This window comes from Castor canadensis, chromosome 16, assembly GCF_047511655.1.
Source record: "Castor canadensis chromosome 16, mCasCan1.hap1v2, whole genome shotgun sequence".
NCBI lineage: Eukaryota > Metazoa > Chordata > Mammalia > Rodentia > Castoridae > Castor > Castor canadensis.
Window position 1 is genome coordinate 51,748,144 of NC_133401.1, and position 20,409 is coordinate 51,768,552.

Sequence of the window (20,409 nt, forward strand, 5' to 3'; positions counted from 1 at the left end):
CAGACATTAGCAAATAGATTTTGGACAATCCAGACAGTAACATTAATTTAAAGGGGAGGGGTGAGAATTTAAAGAAATTAAAATATGCCATTGTCACACAGAAAGAGAAAAACCAAGCAGTTTTGGATTTTAAGAGTATGTAGTTTCCCAAATAACTCAACAAATGGAAGAACAACATGATTGCTTACAGAACAATCTGGACTAACAACTGTAAAAATTGCAATAACTAGAAAAGTATTAAGATACTGAAAACATGAGGGAAAAACAAACCCTTGGAAGAAGGAGTCCAGGAGCTCCAGTGTGTGAACAACAGCAGATGGGGAAGCCGGAGCAGAGTCAACAGTGTGCAGGAAAAATTAACAAGAGAAAAAACAATTTGTAGTAATCAATAAAGTCAACCAAAAGAAACAAGTGCACAAACTACAGCATAAAATAAATAGCAAACTCAAGTACAGAAAGAGGTAAAATAAAGCACGTTAGTCATAATCTTAAATGTGAAGGGTACAATATCAGGTTGTGTTAAAGCATATGAAGTTATTTGGTATTTAAAGAAGCATTTCAAACAAAGGAATGGAAAGGAAACAAATAAGAATAAAGCAAGGTCAGGCAAGGTAGAGCTTAAAATTAAAAGAACTGAAGATGAAATTGAGGAGTATTTAATAAGAAAATTCACAATTTATGAAAAAAGATGAACAATCATAAAACTGAGTGTGCCAAACTAAATAGTGGATAAATACATGAAGTAAAAGCTATTAAAACGCAAAAAGAATTTTATTAAAATCAAGAACAGGAAATTAAACCTCTTTCTTCCCATCTTGGGCACAAATCATTAAGGATTTGTAGGTATTCAATTAAAATAAACAATATTTAATATACTTGTATGTATCCATCCCTCAAGTGCATATTTTTCTCTGTCCATGAAACACTAGAGAAATATAATAATTTTTTCTAGGTTACATAGAAACTACCCAAATTAAAAAATGATATATCACATGATAGCTCTCTGACCAGAATCCAATAAAATCAGGCAAAATAATAACAAGTGACTAAAGCTTCTTAGTTCATTAGAAATTAAGACATAGGCCCCCAGATTATCTGTAGATCAAAGAGGAGGCCAACGGAAAATTGCAAAAATACCATACGTCATTGAAAAGAGAAAACTTTAGGCTCACGACCTCTGTGATACAATAAAGTCTGTGCCCAGAAAAATGTGTTCCATTTAACTCTTTTAATATTGAAGAAGACTACAAGTGGAAAAAATAGCTAATTATATATGTAAGTAAGAAAAGGTCAACAAACACGAAAGAAAATAGGTAACAAAGATGAGAGCTGAAATAAATAAAACAAAATAAACAAAAAGAAGCAGAAAATAATTAAAAAGTTTGACTTTTGGAAAGATAAATTAAATACTTAAATATCTTGTTATTCCAACAAGGGATAGGGTCAAGAAAAATGAAAAATACATAGACACACAGACATAGTTGTGCTCATACACCCAAAAGCACACACACACACACACACACACACACACACACACACACACACACATGTACACATACCCACATATACAATTAAGAAAGTTTCAACATTGAAAATTCCCAGAAATGAAAGCCTGCGCAGATTAGCACACAGCATTGGTATCTGTGGGGGCTACACAGAGCTCAAAAGAAGGATGATGGGTCTGTATCTGAGTAGCTCTGGCATGTGAACTTAAGGATGACTTACTACAGCTGTCTGACTTGTACACAAACCATGCTGTTTCACTGAAAATCAAAAGCCACAAGCTCGGGGATTCTTGGTAGAGCAGATAGCTCCAGCCCTTCCAGAGAAATCTCATAAAGTGAGTCCACAAATGCAAAGAACAGCACCAGCTGGAAGTCCTTAGGTCGTAATCCTTGTTCATGTGTTTTGGTTATTTTTCTTATTATTGTTGTCCTGGGGTACATTGTGGCATTTACAAAGGTTCTTACAATACATCAAATATATCACAGTTGAATTCACCTCCTCCATCATTCTTCTTTATCCTTCTACCCCATTCCTGGAATAGTTTCAACAGGTTTCATTTTTCCATTTACATACATGTGTAGACAGTATTTGCACCATACTCACCCTCCTACACCCTTTTCCCACCTCCTCCCTCCTCTCACTGGTAGCAACCCTCCCCCACAAAGCAGGACCTGTTCTGACCTCTTGTTCTCCAATTTTGCAAAAGAAAACAGAAAAAAAATGACATTTTTGCTTGTTTAAGATAGGATACACAGGTAGTTTCCTTGTGACATTTCCATGTGTGTATGTATTATAACCCAAAGTGGTTCATCCTCCTGTATTTTTCTTCATTCTACCTTAGTTCCCTTCTTGTGGTAGTTTCAACAGGTTTAAAAATTTTACATTCATTCTTGTATAGGAATTACATCAACATATTCACCTTCTTAACTTCCTTCTTTTACCCTACCCCTTTCATGTGTGACCTCCTCTTACTGTGACCAGTTTTTCATAATATTGCTGAATTTGTATTAGGTCTATAATCCACATATGAGAGAGAATATGTGACTTTTGGCCTTCTGAACCTGACTAACTTCACTTAAGATGATGTTCTCCAGTTCCATCCATTTACCTGCAAATGAAAGAATCTCATTCTTTTTTGTGGCTGACTAAAATTTCATTGTATATAAATACAGTATTTTCTTAATCCATTTGTCAGTAGTGGGGCATCTTGGCTGTTTCCATAGCTTGGTTATTGTGAATAACACTGCAATAAACATGGGTGTGCAGGGGCCTGACTCACATTCCTTTGGGTATATTCCTAGGAGTGGGATTGCTGGATCATATGACAGATCCATGTTTAGTTTTTTTAAGGAGCTGCCATATTGTTTTCCAAAGTGGTTGTACTAGCTTACATTCTCACCAGCAGTGTATGAGGGTTCCTTTCCCCCCTGCATCCTTGCCAACATTTGTTGGTGGTGGTGTTCTCAATGGTAGCAATTCTAACAGGAGTGAGGTGGAATCTTACTGTGGTTTTGATTTGCATTTCCTTTATGGCCAGGGATGATTTTGGTTATTTTTAACTGAGATTGTTGCTGTTTTATTGCTAGTCCAAATCTCCAGTGGTTTAATTTGAGAAGAATTTACTCTGACGTCAGGGGGAGGTGAATTTTGTCATCCCATGGAGCATACTAGTTGGCTCTGGGAGGTAAATGCACTAGTACTTCTCTGCTCCATGCCAGTCCTCAGCTGAACAAGGCCACACATCATTCACTGAAAACTATGTCGTTTGCACCCTGCTCTTCAGTACTGACATGGAATAATCCAGTGCAACAGGAAGACCTTAAACCTGCATCACTACATTGTTGCCACTCTCTACAAACAAACATTGTTCTGAGTTTGTGTCTTTTCTTATAGAGAACCTACTAAGCTTTTTGATGCCTTCTCCAACTCCCTGTCCAGTCACTATGCCGAAGCAGCTCAGCACTAAAACTGAAGAAAGTGTGTGTTCTTTACGGCTTAACAACACAGTATAAGCAAAGAAAATAAATTCAAAATGCAGACCCTAAAAGATGCAGCTCACACATTCAGGGATATCAACCTGCAGCAGTGTATGTTTTGATTTATCTGTTGTCAAATTCAATTTTGATATATCTTATGAGTGCTTATCTCTACAACTTAAAATATATTCTATAATCAGAGGCACGCATATTTTATGTGCTAACACACTGGCAATTATATTTTTCTGTGATACGTACATGATAAAATATAAACACCAAACCAGATATTAAAAAGGGATAGGAGCAAAATAAGTAAAACTTGGTATTTCAGATTCTTGCTCGTATAATCTCCTGGGGTAGCAGTTGCTTAAATATTGGGGAAAATGGTTTTCTTTGTCTATAGAAAGTCATGAGCAGAATTTCATTAAGCAAAAATGTCTTAAGAGAAATAAGCTATACACACTCCAGTTTACCTACTGGCTTAAATACAAACACTAAGAGAATTATCCTAAAGCTAAGCTATTATCTTGTGTGTGGGCCGGGGCGGGGGGGAAGGGAGGGAGAAGGAGGAAAAGAAGCAAGGAGGAGAGAGCATGAGAGAATGAGAGAGATATCTTTATGCATATCACATCCTTGGGAAATATGCACTAGATTCAATTTTATCCATCTCTTTGTTTCTCATTTCAAACTGGGAAATCTCTTTACCCTAAATAAGATTAGAGAGGGTCATTTACCCACTTACACAATCAGGAGAGGCTTTTTTGGGGGGCGGGGCAGTGCTTTTTGGGACAGAGTGTCACTCTAGCTCAGGTTTGCCTTGAATTCACTATTGGCCTGCCTTAGCCTGAGCGCTGGGATTATAGGTATGATTACCATACCCAGCTGTGAAAGGCTTTGTGTATATGACTATGCTGACACGTACAGTTTTTGTCTGAATTCTTGTGCTAGTTTGCACAGTGACAATTATATGACTCAGTCAGCAATTAGGTTGGTCACTGAAAAGTCATCAGCAAGTCACACTTTCTGGCCCATTTACTCTGTAGTGCTCCTTTGGTTACAGGCAGAGACTAGATAGATGACCGTGGATACCAAAGACTGTTTGCTACATAAATGACAAGATTTTGTCATTTTTTTCCAGATAATTCTTCCATTCGCTTCAGTGTTCTTTTAAACTGTGTTTGACAAAAATTGGTGAAACTAAACAAATAGAGTATGTCATTACCGTAACCTGTAGTGATATACATGACAGAATGACAGAGCTCTCCTGTAAGAGCTTTGTCCTGTATAGTGGGTCTTTTTCTTTTTTTTTAACACCCCCACCAAGACAGTGTGTCACTCTGTTGCCCAGGCTGACCTTGAACTCCTGGATCAAGTGATCCTCCTGCCTTAGCTTCCTGAGTAGCTGGGACTACAGGCAAGTACCAGTGCACCAACAAGCATACCATTTATAATAACTTGTGCTCTAAGTTTTGAGTCTTAATATTTGGAACTGGTATGTTAGTAAATATTTGACTTCTATATATTCTCTAGTATGAAAAATAAAGTATAGAGAAATTTACGGTCTATTTAAAAATATTAAGGAGATTGTTGATCAATAATAACAACAATCACCATTTTGCAGGGAAAGTAGAACACTTTGCTGCTGTGTTTTAAAAGTTAGTGAAAAGACATGGTGTATGAAGATGCCATGAACAAGTGTTGAAAAACACAGGAATCTCCAGACGACTTTGCACCATGGTATGTGGTGTGACCTGTGACTCAGTTTCCCTCTCAGCACCTGCTCTCTTCTGTTCTCTGATAAAGCCATGCTGTATGGATGACTTCTCCCAATGCTGATTCTTTTACCTGAGGAAGACGACATGCTGTCCTCTGGGATTTCTTCCCTTAATGTAAGTAGTCTGCAGTCCCCAAATCAACTTCAGAATCTCTACAGGGATAATTCTCTAGGCAGCTCTCAGCTACCTCCAGATGTCAGGGTGTTATGACATCATTCTGAACCCTTCCGATACTGGGCCACATGGTTTCTGACTCCAGAAGGGTCCCCCTTTTTTGTTATCCCTTACTTCATTAAGATCAATGGGCAGACACATGATTTTTATACATAAAACTAAAATTCAACTACTTGCAAAACTAGAAATTCACCACAGACCTCCCCCCAAAATGGAGATCTGAAATTTTCAAGTCTATAATACAAATATTAAGATCTAGCCATCTTGGGAAACCCATTACAAAACAGAATTTTGAAAAGAAGGACCAGGGCTTTTCTAATAAATCAAATACTAAACAGTTCTACCTCTTCCAGGCCCTAGAGCTCTTGGCAAACGTCGGAATCTTCTTACAATAGCGCTCTTGTTTGTTATTTAGAAAAGCTCAAGAGAGAATAATGAAGTACTATCTAAACGTTATCTGGACATTTGTGTCATAAGGAACAAATCAATGTTTATACAGTCACTCAATTTTCACATCTGTAAATGAGTGTGTTGGACTTAAGAGGTGATTGAGCTACAACTTAAGATGATTTTCCATGGCTAAGGTGGATCATGGTATTTCTTCAGCTGTTAACCTGATTATAATGTTCTAAGGATAATTGTAACATTACAAACATTTGCAATTCATTTGTTAACACACAAAAAAACCAACCCATGAAAATCTATGGATATTTAACAACTTGATGATCCCTCAGAATAAAGTCTCTCTCCATAAATTTCTGTTTAAAACTCTCTCACACAGCACGTTCTTACCTTTGTTTGGATATTGTACTATGTCTCATGCAAGCAAAACCTTTTTGACCATTTGACTCTTCTTGTAAGTCACATATAGGCCAGATGGGTTGGCATGTGTTCACAGACATCCAGATCAGCCAACAGAGAATTTTAAAAAATGACAGACAGGAGGGTAAAATCATTTACAGATACAGAGGAGTAAATCATTTGCCTGTGTTTTACCTGGATCTTGGTAACGGGAAGGGGAAAAGACTGGAAGGAGGCCATGGTAGAGACATGAAAATGTTTTACATATTACCCTACAGCAGGTCTAGTTACTTTCGTCTTTATTTTGTTTTCTTTCTCTTTTTATTTACTCCTTCTGGGAGTGGGTACCAGTGGGAGGTGGGTGGGCACAAGGAAACAAGGAATGAGGGCAAATATGGTGCCCTCATTTATCTTTATATGAGAATAGAAGAATGAAACCTGCTGAAACTGTTCTAAGAAAGGGGGAGAGGTTAGATGAGGGAAAATGATGGAGGTGGTAAATTTTGTAAGCACATATGTAATGTCACAGTGTGTCCCCCTGAACACTATTATATGCTAATAAAATTAAAAAGATTTATAAACTTTGAAAGAAAAGAAACCCTTTTTATAATATTCCCTTGAGAAACCTAGGATTTGCAAATACTTCCTCTTCCTTTTGATCAGTATATAAATCTTTTTTAAGACAAAAAGAATAATAATTCCCTTCCAGTTCTCCCATAGCCAGTCATGGCTCTGGAGTCTTTCAAGCGCTAAGGATCTCTTCATCAACCTTCTCACTGAGCTACTGTGGAGATCCGCTCACATGAGATCACTCTTCTTGCTTCCATACAGCTAGTAGTGACACTTTCCAGCTATATTTTACTGGAATTCCTGGACATGTACATAAATTGATTCAGTCCAAGAGAATTGGTGGCGTTATTACCAGTAAGACTGTTTCTTCTCACAGAGAGACGCACTGAGACACTGAAGAACTTCTCCCACGGTCACTGTTTGTGTTATGGACTCCAGTGGAGAATTGGGGGAAAGAAAATTGTCCACTTCTGGGTTATGCAGATCAATAAGGCATTCCTAACACCGAGGTTTCGATGCTTGGTGGTTGGATATACCCAGTAATATGCAGATTTATGTTGGAAACAGCCTTCACGTACCCAGAGCCCAGGCGTTACGCTGGACTGGTGAAATCCACTCACTCTGCCGAGCCCTGAGCTCCAGTCTTGGCCTCCCTTTACTTGGGTTGTTGCAACAGCCATCCAGCTGCTGTGTCTCTACCATGGCCTCCTTCCAGTCTTTTCCCCTTCCCGTTACCAAGATCCAGGTAAAACACAGGCAAATGATTTACTCCTCACAAAAATCCCTCAACACACTCTCATTTCTACCATGGTGGTTTCCATCATGTTGTACTTGGAATCGAGGGAGTAAGTGTGGGAAGAAAAAGGAGAGAAACTTCATACTTACTAGCATTTAAAATAAAGATTTACCATTGTTCAACCTTCAGCTTCTCACAACACTCCTGATCGTATCTATTTCACCTTTTTTATCCTCTGAACCGTCATGCTGTTTTTCCTTCCATTTTACTGAAGTAATACTATGAATTTGTCACATCATTAAAGTCTCTTGGCTTTGCATTTGCTGCACCTCCCATCTACGAGCAGTCTCTTAGTAATGTTTTATGAATGAGCTTAGGAGAACTTGTTCCTGGTCATCCTTCCAAATCCTGCAACAGGAGCCAACTACCTTCCCTTTTCAGACACTGACATGCCTGGACTGACCTTTTTGTGGCACAGAGCAGACTGTTGATTCCATTATTTTGCTGATTATAGGGCAAGTACAAATTTCCATTTCTTCTTGATCTTCTAGCTCAGTACTTTATTCTTAAGAGTTGGACAGACATTTTACTTCTTTCATATTAGTCACTATGAAAATGTTTTACATATTACCCTACAGCAGGTCTAGTTACTTTCGTCTTTATTTTGTTTTCTTTCTCTTTTTATTTACTCAACTTTATCAAAGTTTGTTTTCCAGTTTTATTAAAGAGTCAACAAGATTTTTTAAACTTTTCCACATAGCTGTGTTTGATATTTTTTAGTTTCTGCTCTTATCTCCACAATTTTGCTTCTGTTAATTTAAATATACTATGTTTTTCTGCTTAATTATAATTTTTGGATCTTGTTTTCATTGATTTTTATTATTTCTTTTCTAAGGCCATGTATTTTCTTCTTAATACTTCTTAATCTAAACTAAACATTTCACAGAATTTATTTCATTATTGTTCTGTTCTAAGTAGTTTCTAATTCCTACTAGGAATTTTTCACTAACACATAGATAATTTAGAGTGCATTATGCTTCTTAATAATGGAGTCTTGCGGTGTTTTAAAAATTATCTGTTGTTATGGGCTAGAAAATATGGTTTGTTCAATTCAAGTTGTGAAATTTATTGCACTGTACCACCATTTTGCATGCGGTCAGTGTTTGTAAGTGTTCTGAGTACTTGAAAAGAAAAGGTACATTCTTACCACTGATGTAATCACACTTCTTATTATGCTGCTCAAGTCTTCCATATTCCTAATGAATATGCTTGATTTATAAGTTAACAAGAGTTGTAAAAATATTCCACACTGTTGGAAAAAATTGTCACTTTTTTTTTAGTTCTACCAGTATTTATTTTATGTAGAACAGAACTCATATACAGAATTTTAAGGCTGTTGTAACTTCCAGGTGTGTTCACTACTTGTCAGGGACCACTTCTGTCTCTGAGAATAACCCTCCTGAGCAGAATACATTTGCTTATTTGATTCCTTAAAGACCACATTGTGCTATTTTATAGCTCATAAAGCTTTTTGTCATGAGCTCGTGACTTAATTTTTTGGTTTTTTAGTGTTAAACTCTTATGTTTTACATCTCTTATAATCACATGTAATAGACTGTTTTTCTCTTTAGTATAAAATGGCCATAATCCCGGCAGAATTTTTGTTTAAATTATTTATATTAGTAATGCATTTTTGTTAATTTCTCTTGTTGTTTTCTGTTTATTTCTTTGGTTCTTTATTTGTTTGGAATCTTTTTCTTCTTCCATTTTGGAAACATGATTACCTAAGCTATTGATTCTTTCTACTGCTTTAAAAGTTGAAGATTTATATCTATTATTTTGATATTTATCAGAGAAACCTTAACATTAATATTTAATTTAATGTTTTAATAACTTTCATAACATTCATGTTTAATGTTTTAATAACTTTAGGAGCCCACTATTAATATGGTACAATAATTTCTTCCTGGACCAATGTCTTCAAGATTTTATTTATTTTTAATTCCGTAACTTAAACATCCTTTTGACTGCTTTATAGAGTTAATGTATGCTCAAATACAATTTTTCAAATCATTTTGATCATGTTCCCCCATTTTTTCTTCTGGCTTCTTAGTTCCTTCTTAGTTCCATTTGTTTCCTCCTAAACTATAAATTTTGCAAGTTATTTCCTTAAAAACGTGTTATCATTAACTAGTCTCACTATTTTTTTTCCTGGAAATCCCTTCACTAATCATTCATTTTTGAAAGATAGCTGGAAATGCTATCCTAGGTTGGTGACCATTTAATCTCAGTAATTTAAAGACATGGTTATTTAATGACTTTAAGTGTTTCACCAGGAAAATATGTGAAGTTGTGTGTGTGTTAATTAGCTCGACTTAGCTGTCCTACATGTACACACACTCAAAGAATCATTTTGTACATCAAATGTGTGTATAACTCTTGTCACTTTTAAATGCTAAATAAATAATTTTTAAAAATTAAACATGAAGATATAATTTGCAGCACCTAAATTCAGTTGTTTCTATTGGAAGTCAGTAGTAAAATTCTTGTCCTTTTGTATAATATGTCATTTTTCTCTGCCTTCTTTTGAGATTTTCTCTTTTACTTTGGTGTTTTGTGGACTCACTAGTTTGCTAATGAGGACTTTTACATCATATCTTCACTAAGCTGGGCTTCAGGAATCTGAATAGTGGGTCATTTCATATGTTGGAAATTTCCACACATTGTTTCACAAAGTACTTTTGTCCTCTATCTTCTCTCCTGGAACTGCACTTGACTATACATTCATTCTTTCTTCCTGTCTCATTAAAATTTATACAACAATGCCTATCCAGTTTTGACTAGCCAAATAAATTGTATCTCTATTTTATTAACATATTAAAATTCTTGTTTTCATTGAGTATTATTGGCTAATGCATCTTGTCCTAGCTACTCTAGAGGCTGAGATCAGGAGGATCATGGCTTGAGGCCTGCCCAGGTGAAAAGTTTGCAAGAGCTCATCTCAACCAATAGCTGGGTATGGTGGTGGATGCCTGTCATTTCAGGTACACAGGAAGCATAAAGTAGCAGGATCATGGTTCAGGCTGGCCTGGGTAAAAAGCAAGAACCTATCACAAAAATAAGCAGAGTAAAAAGGACTGGAGGTGTGGCTGAAGCAGTGGAGCACCTGTCTAGTACTTGTGAAGCTCTGAAATAAAACCCCAGTACTGCAAAAACAAAACAGAACAAAACAACCTGCTTTCTATTTCTGATAGTTCCAATATTTGCACATTTGCATTCTTTGGTGGTCTGTGGAATTTTCTCTTTGTATTAGTCTTGCTTCTACAATTGGTCATTTTTGTAAGTTTGTGTTTAAGGAAGACTCATGCATGGTGAAATCTGAGATCTGGATTTAGAGTTTTTTCTTTATAGAGGATTTGCTACCCTCATCTATCATAACCATGTTTAGATAAACTTTTAGTTTTTCATACCAAAAGTTTTTGGATTCTGATTTTTTAAAAAAGCATGAAAGTACACTTGTGGTTAGAAATTACCAGAGGATTCTGTCTATGCCAGTATCTTCACAGTCAAAGCCAAGGCATTCATGTTCACCTATGTCTACTAATGAAAATACAGCTCAGTGGGAGAACATGTGCTGAGTGTTCATGAGGTCATGGGTTCAATCTACGGCAACATTCACACACACACACACACACACACACACACACACACACACACACAAGCTACAATTACCTGATTGCCCCAAACAGTCAGTGCCCACACTTGGTTACCTAGTCTCCTGTTGCTCTTGTGGCCCTTCAAGCCTGTCCTTAGGCTACCAGAGAGTCAGAGCAAATGCTCACACACTGATTTAGATCTTTACTTTCCTCACTGCTGTCAGTTCTCATGTCCCAGCAATTTCTGCTATTTTTGTGTTTTCTCAGATGAATTTATCTTCCAGAAACTAGTATAAAAAGTTATTTATCAAGAGAATCTTCTCTGAATAACAAGCCTATCATACTTGTATAAAATATGCCATTATAGACTTTCTCATGCTTCTTTGTCCTTTTCTTAAAAAAAGATGTTTTCACTGAACTCTCTTCACACACAGACTGAGAATGCTGTTTCAATCAAGGCAGTATGGAGGCTTGCTGACAGGTACCACTTCCCTTAATTTCCATGAATATGAAAAAAAACCTCAGGTTTTTTTATATCCCATGGCTACAGGGATAGGTGGGCAAGTTAGTATGCTAAAAAAAGAGGGTGCCAGTGTAAGGATAGACAGTAGCTAGTGTTATCAACCTCAAGTAGGCCTCTAAAAGTACAACTCTTCCATTGGAAGGAATCTGGACCTGCTGTATCCTGTGCCTCTCACTGATTTACTTTTTCTGTCTGGATCTGAGTTGCTTCCTGCAAAAGCCACTGACAAGGACCATCTTTCATGCAAAACAATTGCATGGAGTGGTAAGAGCCTTGACTGAGACACTGGACAGTAGTTAACTGCCAACCCTCATCTTGACCAAGACCAGACTGACCAGCCAGCAAACCAATCAGGTGAGCTAGGCAGTTTCAATCTCAAAGGTTACTACAAAGCCTAGCTCAGCATGTGAGAGCAAATTCATCTGACCCCAAGAAATCTGGTGGCTAAGAGAGCTGAATCTGACTCCCAAGAAAGCCTTTGAACAAGTGGACATATTGAAGGATCCCAGACTGGTTCAGCAGGATTGGGTTGAAACCACTCAGACCAGTCTCTATCTAAATGCTGTGCAGGGAGCCAGCAGGTTAGCTGGTTAGAGTTCAGCATCTGGGTTTCTATCCCAAGACAAAGAAGGGTGATGAGGTGAGCTGGCCAGCAACTACAGCCCTTAACCTATCACTCAATCCAGCAGGGTACACATATGTACCATTGACAGGAGCCATTCTCCCCTTACACCTAAACAAAACAAACTGGAGGCCTGGGTGGAAGAGAGGGAAAACTTCATCATGAAGAAGAGACTACAGTCATTGGATTCCATGAACAGGAAAAGAACAGACTCTGAAAGCAGCAGAGGGCTTTCTAACTCACTAGCTATGCTCAGAGAACCCACAACCAACTCATAATGGCTAACTCACATACCTGGAACTGCCCACACCCACTTTAGCAGCTGTTCTAATCCTGAGCCATCCACTCCCAGGTTATACCTATATAATCTATGGCCCTAAGGGGACACAAGAATAAAGACAACAGGAGAGCTACAGACAAAAAACTGAGGACCAGAGATTGAAGGGAGTACCCAGTGTCTGACACAGCACAGAAGGTATACACTGTTCTCAAGAAGGAAGAAATACTGACTTAAAAATGTTTCATTTTGTTAAAGTTTTAATTTGTCCATCTGATTTGGCCAATTTTTTCCTCCTTAATTTAATTTCTTTTCTTTTTCAAAAACATTTTTCTTCTCTTTTCCTATATCTTATTTGCAAACTATTCAATCAGTGGTTTATTCTACCCCCTTCTTACATTACTGTTAACCTTTCTATACTTTTTCAATCCTTGACAATAGCACCCTCTACACAATAATTGAACTGTATCTCATAGCCCTCACACTTCACACCCTTTCACATTCCTTCTTCCTCATGTCTTCCCTAAATCCCTTTATATTTACTACCTATGTTTTAACTTCTATACAAACATGTTTTATTTTTGTAACCTCCTACTGTATAAGAACTCTAGTCTCCTTCATATATAACATGATTGGATATATAGATAATGTGGCCAATGTTATTTTACAAACATATGTTAAATATATATCTGGTTTGATATTGGTGAATTTGTTATTGCTAAGTTATTATTCCCAGCCCAGAGGTCAAAAATGACTTAACAACTTAGCAACTAACCAGTTTCGTCAGAACACAGAAAATAATTCAAGAGAAAGACTTTAGGTGACTAAAGTCCCCCAATTAACTAATTGACTACAGATGAGCAAATCTCAAAATAGAGACATAAGAAGTATGAAAAGGCAGGGGGATATGAGTCCTCAAAAAGTCAGCAATCACACAACAAATGATCTGATGGATGGTGAAGGGGATGAAATATCAATTTGTGATTAATGAGAGGAATGAAGACATGCAAAAACAAGTCAATAAAATAAATAAATACAATGAGAACACAAAGAAACAGCTAAATGAACTCAAAGAGACACAAACATCTGGATGAACTCGGAGGGATACTAACAAACAGTTAAATGAAATCAAGGAGGGCATTTCATTCAGCTCTTCAGCTAGTTGAAATCAGGAAGACAATGTAAGACATGAAAGAGGAATTGAATAAAAATATAGAAATCATCAAAACAAAACAAAACTAATTAAAGCTCTGAAAATAAAAAGCTCCATAATTCAAATTAAAAGAAATTTGGTTGAAAGCTTCTTCACAAACTGAATGAAGTTAAAGATAGAATTTCAAGGCTTGATGACAAAAGTTGGTATAATAGAACAAAGAGATGAATAGATAGAAAAAATAATGAAGAAATATGAATGGATTATGGAAGAACTCTGTGACTACATGAAAGACCAAACCTATGCACTGTAGGGATTGAAGAAGGAGAAGAGATGCATGTTAAAGTCAAAGGAAACATATTCAACAAAATAATACCCAAAAACTTCAAGTGTTGAGAAAGAGATGCCCATCCAGTTATAGGACTGTAGAAGTCCAAACTGAAGCAATCAAAATCCAAGTTCTCCACAGCAAGTTATAGTAAAAACATTAAGTACAGAGAATAAAGAAAGAATATTAAAAACTTCAAGGGAGAAGAACCAATTCACACATTGGCAAACCTATCATAATAATAGCAGATTTCTCAACAGAGAGACAAAGAATATCACTTCATACCAACAAAAAGAATAATCTATCAAGAGGGAATAATAATAGCTAACTTATATGTGCCTAATGTCAGCACAACCAACTTTATCAAAAAAAAAAAAAACAAAAAAAAAAAAACCCCAAACCTTGTCTGGACTTAAAAGCAATAGATCCAAACATAACAATAGTAGGATACTTCAATACCCCACTATCACCAACAATCATCCAGACAAAAACATCAATAACAAAACCTCAAAATTAAATGACACAATAGACCAAAGACATCTAGAGTATTTCATCCAACAGCAGTACAATACACGTTTTTCTCAGCAGCCCTTGGAACTTTCTCTACAATAGATATTTTAGGACATGATGGAATAAAACCAAAACTCAATAACAAAAGAAACTACAAAAAATATTCAAACACAGGAAGACTAAAAACAAATGGCAATGAAGTCCAGAGGATCATTAGGGAATAATTTGAAAGCCTAAACTTAGATAAACTGGAAAATCTAGAAGAAATGGATAAATTTCTACATTCATTTGAACAACTGAAGTTGAACCAAGAGGATATAAGCCACCTAAATAGATATAACAAGCAATGAGACTGAAGTAGTAATAAAGAGTTTCTCCCTCCCCACATCCCAAAAAAGCACAAGACCTGATAGATTCACTGCTGAATTCTTCCAGACCTTAAAGAAGAACTAACACCAACACGTTTCAAAATTGCCCATGAAATAGAAAGGGAAGGAACAATACTAAGTTCATCCCATGAAGCCAGTATTACACTCATCTTGAAACTCAAAGATGCAACAAAAAGAATTGCAGGTTGATGTCTTTAATGCACACAGATGATAAAATTTTCAATAAAATACTGGCAAACTGAGTTCAATTGCACACCAAAAGCAGCATCCAAAATGATCAAGTGGTTTCATTCTAGGGATGCAGAGATGATTCAGCATATGCAAATCATTAAATGTTATCCAACGTATAAACAGAAGCAAGGACAAAAATCACATGGACATCTAAATAGATGCAGAAAAAGCCTTTGACAAAATTCAGCAAGCTTTCACAACAAAAGCTCTGGAAAACAGGAAATGAAGGAATGTATCCCAACATAATAAAAGCCCTATATGACAAACCTATAGCCAACATCATAAATGGAGGAAAAGCTAAAATCATTTCCCCTAATGTCAGGAATGAGACAAAGGTGTTCACTCTCTCCACTCTTGTTCAATATAGTACTGGAATTCCTAACCAGAGGAATAAGAGGAGGAAGAAATAAAAGGGATTTATAGAGGGAAGAAAGAAGTCAAATTATCTGTATTTGCAACTGATCTAATCTTTTACCTAAAAGATCCTAAGACCGCCACTAAAAAGTCTTAGATATCATAAATAATGTCAGCAAAGTAGCAGGATACAAAAATCAGTAGTTTTTCTATATACCAACAGTGAACAGACTGAGAAAGAAATCAGAAAAACAATATAATTCACAATAGCATAGAAAATATAAAATCCCTAAAGATAAATTTAATGAAGGAAATGAAAGACATCTGGAATAAAAACTATAAATTACTAAAGAAAGAAATCAAAGAAAACAACAGAAGATGGAAATATCTCTTAAGATCATGGATTAGCAGAACCAAAAGCAGTCTATCTGTTCAATGAAATCCCCATCAAAATTCCAATTATATTCTTTACAGAGGTAGAAAAAAATCAATCCTATAGTTCACATGGAAGCACAAAGAAACCTCAAATTGCCAAAGCAACCCTGAGCAAAAAAGAATAACACCAGAGGTATCACAATAACTAACTTCAAACTATACTACAGAGCCATAGTAATAAAAACAGCATGGTACTGGCACAGAACAAATGGGAAGACCAATGGAAGGGAACAGAAGACCCAGTCGTAAATCCATGCAGTCATAATTATTTGCTTTTTGACAAAGAAGCCCAAAACATATGTTGGAGAAAAGACAGGCTCTTCAACAAATGGTGCTGGGGACTGAAGAGGATTTAAAGTAGATCCCAATCTCTCACCCTGTACTAATATCAATTTCAAGTGGATCAAAGATCTCAATGTAAAATCACAAACTTCGAAACTGCAACAGGGAAGAATAGGGAAACCACCGGAACATACAGGCATAGATAGTTACTTCCTAAAAAGAACTCTAGTAACTCAGCAGTTAAGAGAAAGGATTGACAAATGGGACTGCAGGAAACTAAAAAGCTTCTGCACAGCAAAAGAAATGGTCATTAGATTGAAGAGGTGACCACAGAACGGGAGAGAATCTGACAAAAGCTGTATAACTGACAAGGGACTAATAATATACACAGGGAATATACAAGGAGCTCAAAAACCTAAACTCCCAAAGAATCAACAACTCAATGAAAAAATGGGTTAACTGAACAGACAATTCTCAAAAGAAGTACAAATGGCCAATAAATACATGAAGAAATGCTCATGAACCCTGGCCAAAAAGGAAACACAAATCTAAACCACACTAAGATTTCACCTCTCTTTTGAGGGTAAAAGAAGGAAGTTAAAAAGGTGAATATGGATGGCGTACTTCCTATACAAGAATGAATATAGTTTTTTGCAGATTGCTAACCAGTTTTCCCAGCAGTTTTTGTTGAAGAGGCTGCTATTTCTCCATTGTATATTTTTAGCTCCTTTGTCAAAGACAAGTTGGTTATAGTTGTGTGGCTTCATATCTGGGTCCTCTACTCTGTTCCACTGGTCTTCATGGCTGTTTTTGTGCCAGTACCATGCTGTTTTTATTGCTACTGCTTTGTAATATAGTTTGAAGTCAGGTATTCTGATACCTCCTGCATTGTTCTTTTGACTGAGCATTGCCTTGGCTATTCGTGGCCTCAACGCACACGCACAGGAAATTAATGTGAGTCAACTCCCTGTATAGCTATCCTTATCTCAACCAGCAAAAACCCTTGTTCCTTCCTATTATTGCTTATACTCTCTCTACAACAAAATTAGAAATAAGGGCAAAATAGTTTCTGCTGTGTATTGAGGGGGTGGGGGGGAGAGGGAAGGGGTGGAGTGGGTGGTAAGGGAGGGGGTGGGGGCAGGGGGGAGAAAGACCCAAGTCTTGTATGCACATATGAATAATAAAACGATAAAAAAAAGAGAATGAATATAGAATTTTTTGCATGACCTGTTGAAATCACCATAAGAAGGGGACTAAGATAGAAAGGAGAAAAAGAGAGGGGATGAACCAATTAAAGTTATTATACATATATACATGGAAATGTCACAAGGAAACTCGGTATGACTATCTTAAAGAAACAAAAATAGAGAACAGAAGTCTGGGGGCTTGGTACCAGTGGGAGGGGAGAATCTAAAGAAAGGGTGAGGAGGGGGAATATGATGGAAATACTATGCACTCATGTATGAAAATGGAAAAGTGAGACTGCTGAAACTTCCAGGCATGGGGAGGAAGGATAAGGGAGAAGGATGGAGGTGGTGAATTCAACTATGATATATTGTAAGATCTTTTATAAAAGTCACACTATAACCCCAATACAACAACAATTAAAAAAAGAGAAGTTAACGAAGAAAAAAGTAATAAAAAAGAAAGATTTCACCTCTCTCCAGTCGGAATGGCTATCATGGAGAACACAAACAACAACAAATGTTGGTGAGGAGGCAGGGAAAAAAGACACCTTTATACACTATCAGTGGGAATGTTATTTAGGGCAAACCACTATGGAAAGCAGTATGGAGGCTCCTCAAAAAACCAAACAGAACTACTGTATGATCCAGCAATACCACTCCTAGGGATATATGTGAAGGAATATAAGTCAGTACACAATAGAGACACCTGCACACCCATGTTTATTGCCGCATTATTCTCAATAGCTAAGCTACAGAAACAGCCCAGATGTTCTACAACTGATGAGTAGACCAAGAAAATTACATATATGTATATATATACATATATAATTATATATGTATATATATAATTATATACATATATATAATTATAATAAAATTCATTCATAAAGAAGAATGATGCTATATTGTTTGCAGGTAAATGAATGAAACTGAAGGTCATCATGTTAAGCAAAGTAAGCCAACTTCAGAAAGACAAAGGTCACATATTTTCTCTCATATGTGGAAAATGGATCCAAAAGATAAATGTATACACAAATACAAACATGATCAAATATGCATATATGTACGTATGAATATATATGCACATACCCACATGCATAACATGTTTCCATTAGTGGGACTATTTAAGGGGACTTGGGGAAGGAGAGAGAGGAAAAGAGAATGATAGAAAATAGTATCAAAATGCATTGCATCTGTGTAGGAAAAAGATGTAAGGAAGCACTCTGAAAGCTGTTGAATAGTAGGGTGTAGAGGGAAAGGATAAAGGAGTGTAATAAAATGGGGGTTAATCTGATTAAAGTACAGTATAGTTACAGAGGAAATACCATGGTGAATAACCTTAGAATAACGAACATATACTTAAAAACTGAAGGGCAGGAATATAAAACAGGTCCGGCTAGGAGGTGAGTTTAGTGGGAGGGTAAAGGGGGAATGGGGAGGGTAAAGGAAGGTGAGTGTGGTAGATGAACTTCATGTATGTGTGTGAAGACAGAACACTGAAACCTGTTGAAATCAATCTAAGTAGGGAGGAGGGGGATGAGGGAGAATGATGGTGGGGATGGACCTAATCAAGGTACATGGTAAGCATTTATGGAAAGGTCATAAAGAAAGCTCCCACAGAGCTAATGTATTTTTTGTATTCATTCTGTGCAGTCTTGCTGATTAATGCTTCATTTTACATATTTTCCTTTGTAATTAGAAAAATCTTCATAACTCTGAATCACAGGTTGGTTCTGCCACACAATAACCACTGCAGAGCTTTCATGAGCCAATAGAACGAGTGACAAGATCATTTGAATTTCAAAGAACAAGGTGAACATCTATCAATGTAGACTCTCTTCCTTCAGTTTTCCTTATTGCCAAAATACATAACAAAATATTTGAGTCAAAGTAACATTAGTTTACTATAAATTGTCTTAAACATAGACTTATACTCTTAAGAACACATTTAACATAGTAAATATCACAATAGACATTACTATATCTAATTCTTTGTTTTTATAGTTTTGTGCCATCTATTATTATGCCAGTATTTGTGCTACTGGCAGAAAGAGTTATATAAACAGTTATTGTCGACTGCATCAGTCAGGGTTTGGTCTGGAACACAGAAGCCATATTAGTATAGGTTTTGAGTAGGAGAAACGTAACTCTGGGAAGCAGAGGATTATCAGCCATGAAAGGACTAGGGGTCTGAAATTCAGACGGCTGTTTTCAGAGAATATGAACACACAAGGCCTCTAGGAAAGCTCCTGCTACTGAAGCACAGGGAGCGAACCTCAGGTGCATACCTGGAGCACAGTGAGCCGTCTTAGGTGTGCACCTCCACACCTAGCTCCTTAGTGTGGCTTCTTCTAATCGTGGTTATTCCCAGAAGAAGCTCATTTGTCCTACCACTCACTCTCTCCACCCCATACACAAAAAACCAGGAAAATAATAGGTGAGTTGTTTTAGAGTATTTTTGGCTGTTTCTGCCCCCTACCCCCACTCCCCTTGGCAGTGCTAGGGTATTTACTTATTTATTTTTATTGTGCTGCATGGGTGTACCTTGTAGCATTTACAAAAGTTCTTTTTTTTTAAAAAAAAATTTTATTGTTTTATTATTCATATGTGCGTACAAGGCTTGGGTCGTTTCTCCCCCCTGCCCCTACCCCCTCCCTTACCACCCACTCTGCCCCCTCCCTCTCCCCCCATCCCCTCAATACCCGGCAGAAACTATTTTGCCCTTATCTCTAATTTTGTTGAAGAGAGAGTATAAGCAATGATAGGAAGGAACAAGTGTTTTACAAAGGTTCTTATAATAGATCAAGTATACCATACTTGAATTCACCCCCTCCACCATTCTCCTTTATCCCTCCTTCCCCCATTCCTGGAACAGTTTCAACAGGTCTCATTTTTCCATTTACATACATGTGTACAAAGTATTT

At 36.7% G+C, this 20,409-nt stretch overlaps 1 long non-coding RNA gene across 3 annotated transcripts in view; it reads left to right on the forward strand.

Annotated features, from left to right (window-relative positions):
- Window positions 1-20,409, forward strand: part of LOC141418101 (uncharacterized) — a 56,784-nt gene that overhangs the window by 13,391 nt on the left and 22,984 nt on the right. The window contains exon 2 of one of the 3 annotated variants that reach the window (XR_012442744.1): window positions 5,104-5,371. The exons of 1 other annotated variant lie outside the window; for it this stretch is intronic. This is a non-coding gene — a long non-coding RNA (uncharacterized lncRNA). The remainder of the gene's footprint in view (window positions 1-5,103; window positions 5,372-20,409) is intronic. One more of the 3 variants, XR_012442745.1, reaches the window with a different exon arrangement.